The sequence below is a fragment of the Etheostoma spectabile genome, chromosome 1 (assembly GCF_008692095.1).
Source record: "Etheostoma spectabile isolate EspeVRDwgs_2016 chromosome 1, UIUC_Espe_1.0, whole genome shotgun sequence".
Taxonomy (NCBI): domain Eukaryota; kingdom Metazoa; phylum Chordata; class Actinopteri; order Perciformes; family Percidae; genus Etheostoma; species Etheostoma spectabile.
Genome location: NC_045733.1, coordinates 12,684,289 through 12,690,396, shown reverse-complemented (window position 1 = coordinate 12,690,396; position 6,108 = coordinate 12,684,289).

Sequence of the window (6,108 nt, the reverse complement as noted above, 5' to 3'; positions counted from 1 at the left end):
GTGTTCCCACAAAAAAGCCACATACAGTAGGGGCAAAGCTGCCACACAAGCTAGCCCTTCATTTGCCAGGGATAAATGGGAGTTTGGTCCTGTCCACAGTAAATCCACTAATCCCCACAATGAGCTCTCAGGGCCAAAAACTGCACTTTAATAGATTTTTTAACTGCTTTGTATTGAAATACATTTTCCTAACAATACAGCAAACAGTTGGATCATCTGTAACACCGCTTGACATTTAAACACTGACACAGGAAGTAGCAATGAGGAAGTGGGCCTGTCTGTCTGCAGATAGCTGGTGAGTTACCTCTCTGCAGCATCACTGCTGTAACATTGTCCAGAGCCCTAACAGACAGGCCGAGTGACAGAGCCGTCCGGCTCAACAGACAGAGAGTTGGGATGACTAGGAGTCTGTTTTTGTTTTTACAATCCTCCCTTTAACTGTTATGACTGAATATGATGTTTTGTGCCATAATTCATGTACAAAGGTCAACACTTAAGGAAGAAAGTCAGTTTATCACACTTACAAACACTGCCCCTTTAAATACCGTCCGATAGTAGATATTTCTTTCAAAAACTTCAAATGTCAACTTGCTGGTGGCACTACAGAAAAGGTCAATAGGATTAATTCTCTGGGGACCACAAATGTCTGCACAAAACTTCATGTTTCAGTATGGACCAACAGACAGACATTATCACACACCGTAATGAATTACATTAAGAGAAAGACTTAAAAACCAAGACTAGCTGCAAAGGAAAAGAAAGGTGGGAATTTATAAGCTACAGGTCATACGTTCTTAAGTATCAGTTGCTGACAGGAAACAGTGTTTTGTTGAATTACTGCACAAAGGACAAAAATAATGCGGTATCTTACGATTCATGAAATGGTCAGATTAAAATGACTCACTAACAGTCTCTCAGACACACCATTCCCACATCTTGCCCTTTCAGACAGCCCTGAGAGGGAGGCAGGGAGGGAGGGGGTTGCACTTCATGTAAAAGGACGCCACAGCGGGGGAGGAGGATGCTCCCTCTCTTCCTCTCCGTTCCCTGCAGCTGATTGATGCTGGCAGCCTTTACCTTTTAGTTTACCGGCACAGTGCAAGGCTCAGCTTTGTCACTGGGAGCTGCACCAATCTCCGGTGTGCTGCTGAGTGCTGAACAGCTCAGTGGAGACTGGCGACATTTACACCCTCCCTCTACCTAACAAAACTACACAGAGCAGACGGGGAGACAGAGCTTTATGGTTGAATCCTTGAAGGAGACAGATAAAATGTCCACTGAGGGATCACAGATTTTAATCTGTCTGTAGCTACCCCTGGGTTTAACCCCCCCCCCCATCAAAGTATTGCAAAAGAAAGAAAGCATGCGAAAGCCAAAACAATTTTCCAAAACCTGCTGCAGTGTTCACTGTAATTTCCTGCATTCCTATTTGTCTACTGATTCCACTTTATTAAGAATTAAAGAAGAAAAGCCTCACTTGTTTTGTTGACTGCAGGGCAAGAAACTGATTTAAGAAATCTAATAAAAAAAATAGACCACATGCAAAGACAACACTGTACTTCCAGTGTTTCGTTAATTGTTGCTCTAAATATACAAAGGCAAGTTCAACGTAAATCCCAACATTTTGTTTTTAACTGTGTCTGCTGGTTGTGAAAACATGAGTGGCCTTTACTTGTTAAAAGTAATTTGCATTTTCAAAGGTTCAGGGCTGTACAGCTTAAATCCTCCACAAACTTTCATTCATTCACTTTCGTGCCAGAGTGATTTGAAAATGTATCCCCATATTCACCGTTAGTGCTGCTCTAAGTAACAAAACTAGTCTGTACTGTATGAATTGTTAAATGCTGTCATGATTTAAAAACATATCTGTGGTTTTTGTTATTTTTTATTTTGTGTTACAATTCTGAGAACTGTAAATGATTCAAGGAATGTATGAACCCTTAATGGTTCCACTGCTTGGTAACACAAACACTTAATTGTGCTAAGTTCAGGTTGGCAAGCAAACTAAGAGATTGAGTGCACAGTGATAAAAGCATGCAATGTTAAAATATGTGTACTTTACATTAGCAGTCAATGGCTGCAAATCTTCTCAGGGTTTAATCAAAACAGTGAAATGTTTGCTCTAATATCTGAAGAGATTAAAGAGATGTGAAAGAGCTCCAGAACAGGCGAGTAAGTGGACCTTGAGTTGAGATTGTTTTGTCATCGAAGGTCAACAATGAAATGTCGAGCTTTAGGCCTACTAAAAAGCTCTGCTTTGTTCCGTAACAATATCCTTTTCTTTTTTTTTTACTACAGACATTTGAGGTTTATCAAAATGATGAGTTTGGGTTGGCCAGATTGCTCAGTTGGTAGAGCAGCCATCCCTATATAGAGGTTTACTCCTCGACGCAGTTGCTGCATGTCATTCCCCCTCTTTCTCCCCTTTCATATCAAAAAAATAAAATAAAGGCTGAAAATTCCCCAAAAATATTTAAAATAAATAAATGAGTTTGAGTAAAAAAAATAAATATCAATCTATCAATCAAAGGGAGTGATTGCAGGGTCCAGTCTTCTTTTTAACAGTGCATTTGGATTACTAATTGTGTCTTTTATGTCACTCTCCCGTTATCTTAACAGGTGCTGGTAGGCAGATTTTTTTTTTTACCTTCAGACAGAGCCAGGCTAACTGCTTCTCTGTTTCCAGTCTTTGTGCTATGAGTTAACATGCTGCTGGCTATAGCCTTAGATATTAGACGGACAATTATTGAAGCAATATTAATCTTCTGATTTAACAGCTTATTGGTTTAGAATCGACTCAACATGATGACGTTTTATATAAACTTTTTAATGTTTTTGAATTGGAGGGATTTTACCTGCTAACTTTGTCTTATTCTGAGTCTAAATCTGTGACGATTACAGATCATACAGTGTGTTGATTGAAATCAGCAAGAGATCACATGTACAGCATTTTGAGAGTTACTCTGGAGACTGTGTATATGAGTCTGATAAAATTGTATTCAATCAGAATCAGACCACAGTGTTTCTGTCACTTCCTGTTCAGCCTGAAGGCGGCTGGAACCGGCTGGAAACTGTCCGACTTTATCGCAGATTTTTGTCACTATCCAAGGCTGCCTCCTCTCATCCACTTTACAGGCGAGGCGCAGTTCATCTTGAACGAGCCTAATATTTCCACTTTGCAAATGAAGACAGCTTTGGATAGTTTCATGTTGAGTGAAATCCGGGTTTATTTGATAAAGACTTATTGCTGTTTTAAGTAAATTTAAAGTGTCTTAAGGATTTTGATATGTTTGGCAGTTGGTGATTCATTGTTTAGCTGCCTACACATGCACAACGGCTTTGCGCTGGCCGTTCCATTGACTTCCTATGGGTAGGGCGGTGGCGCCCAACTAGTTGATGCTATACCCCTGGCGTTCTTTTTGCTACATTTGCCGCTTTGTGCTGCGCTCAAAGTTCCCATTATTTAAACTTTGACGTACTTACCGCTGACCTTTTGTAAGTGCAATCAATGATGTAACAGAATGTTGTTACCCAACGGAAAAAAGCTTCCTTGCTACCCTAAAGGCCTCCTTACAGTCGCCGTTTCCAACCTGTCGCGCCCCAATGTGATGTCGAAATGGCGTAGATCTTGCTGGCGTGGCAGGATTTTAAAAGACAACTTCAGCGTCGCACGACAAAGCGGAATCAAGAAGCATAGACAAGTATGAGGGCAGCCAGATGCCAGGACCCTCAGAGTGACTGCAAGTCTCTCTTGTAAACTTAAAGTTAAGATGAGTTCTTTTATATTGAATGAAAGGCTTCATCCGACAAAGTATGTCACTGAATCGTTGTGCAGAAGTATTTAAAGCTCCTCTTTGTCTATCATACCTTTTTCTTCTTCTTTTAGAACATAGAAAAGCAAATTTGGTAGCTTTTCCTCAGTTGCAACACATTTGTTCAGAAGAAGACTGCAACTTGTACTGAGACCACCACGCAAAAGTATAAATAGTTACGGTGCTCCCATGACGTCAAACTGCCGCGCGATGCTTTAATAACGAATACCTGCGCTTTGATTTGCTTTGCAGCCTACCCAGCGGTGCACAGAGAGCAAATCACGTATCATGTGTAGGTGGCTTTACAGTACTGGCTTCACTGATGGTGCTAATGTTTGTAAGATATCCTTAACCATATCCTTACTTTCTGACTTTTGTGAGGTTTTTGGTTTTATCTCAAGTGAGAATGTTATTTCTCAAAAGGGGAAATACACACTCCACAGTCTGCAAGGTTCCCTCATTTTCATGCTTATGCTTCACAACTAAGCCCAAGTACTTGAGAAATCCTGCAGTACACAGTAATGATAAATGTAACCGCCACTGCTAGAATTCTGTGAAGTAGCTCTACTGTAAATGGGACATTTCCGATAAAATGGAAACAAAGGGAGAATGTTGTTACGTTTAGCTGATTGCCATTGGATTTTCTTTTCTGCTCTCACACCTAAACAAAGAGAAACACATCGTACTAATTAATTATTCATGTATTCTCTCTGTAAACAGGGTAATGTGTCTACAGTAGAAGAGATCGACAAGGAATACCAAATAAATTAAACACTATTAAAAACGTGCAGGTTGCAGTGAGCTGGAGGCAGACACTGTCAGAGCAAGTGTGAAAGATTCAGCACAGAGGCTGATATGAAAAAAAGGTGTTATCTCCAACTCGGCTAATTTGGCTCTCTTTACTCGGTCTCCCTACTGCGCCCTGCGTGTTCATTTATAGGTGTGTGTAGATTTTCAGCATTTGGCGAACAGAGTGTTCTCACAGAAAAAAACAGCATGAATCGTCTGAAATGTGTTTGAGGTTGTTTTTGTTAATCACACACACCAACGTCTTCTTTAAAAGTAGCTGTTTGGCAGAGGCACTCATTTTCATCTCAGAGGAACCATAAAAATGAAAATGTTAATTTAATGAAGCGTCTTGATAATTTCACATGGTCTCGATCAAATGCAGAACATGTATGGTACAGTGAGGACGTGTGTGTGATTTTGCTGAGCCCCTGTTGCTGGGTTTTTGCCGAGGACAGCAGAGCACTACGTCCTGTTGCTGGAGATCACATTAGAAGAAGAGTTGTGGTCAATCCTTCCCTCTTCCTGTCCAGATGGCAGCATCAGCTGACAGCAGATACAAGGTCTTTTGTGTAGGCAATGGCATGTCTATCTTTGTAGCTCTTGCTAAGCTTAATGGTGGCAGAAGTGTGTGTGGGAGGTTGGATTGTTGGAGGGTGTGTGCGTGTGGATCTTTAAATGTTTTTTTTTGCATATAGAGAGTTAAGGAACAAATTAATCCTAATGTGTTTTACAGTAACAGCGTCAGTGCTCCTGGATATCTGAGATATAAATGATTTTGTTTTCTTTTTAGACATTCAAACACCAACCCCTTTTTTGATTGGACTTGATCCTGGGATAGTTTGGATTTGGGCCCCAGCCCCACAAGGGAACATACATTTGATTACTGTACTTGTCAGCCAAAGAGAACTACTCCTCCTCCTTCCCATCCTGCCCAGGGGAGATAACAGAGCTCTTCTGTGTTGCAAAGAAGAACACTGCCATGCTCTGACAGATCAGCTACCAAGTGGCTACAATCTGTTGGCATTCAACTTAGCTTTAGCTTGAACTGGACATAAATATATCATCCTATAGTAAAAGAAGAGGCAATTTAGTTTGAACGGCCAGGAACATGTAAAATCAAGAGTCATTTACATAATGTACACGGATAAACCTCTATGAGGAGAACTGGCAGTTACTTTTCCTAAATTTGGTTTACATGTTTTAAAGTGTAGAAATCAGCAAATGTACAATGTTTCAATACCATGACTGATGGCAGACTTTACTAGGAAACATGTGACTTGACAGCCGATTGTCTGATAAGACGTAGCTGATGTGGAGTTAAGTTTATGCTGCACTTCTACTGTAAAAAGGTTATATATACACCATCTTCACTCCCTTCTTGATTCAGTGATCTGAGTTCATGATGTGATAAATGTCACATTTAATGTTAAAAGCAATACAATGCAACTTAATTCAGGTCAGATTCTCATCAAACTCTTTTTAGCGGCATTATAGTCTACTGACACCA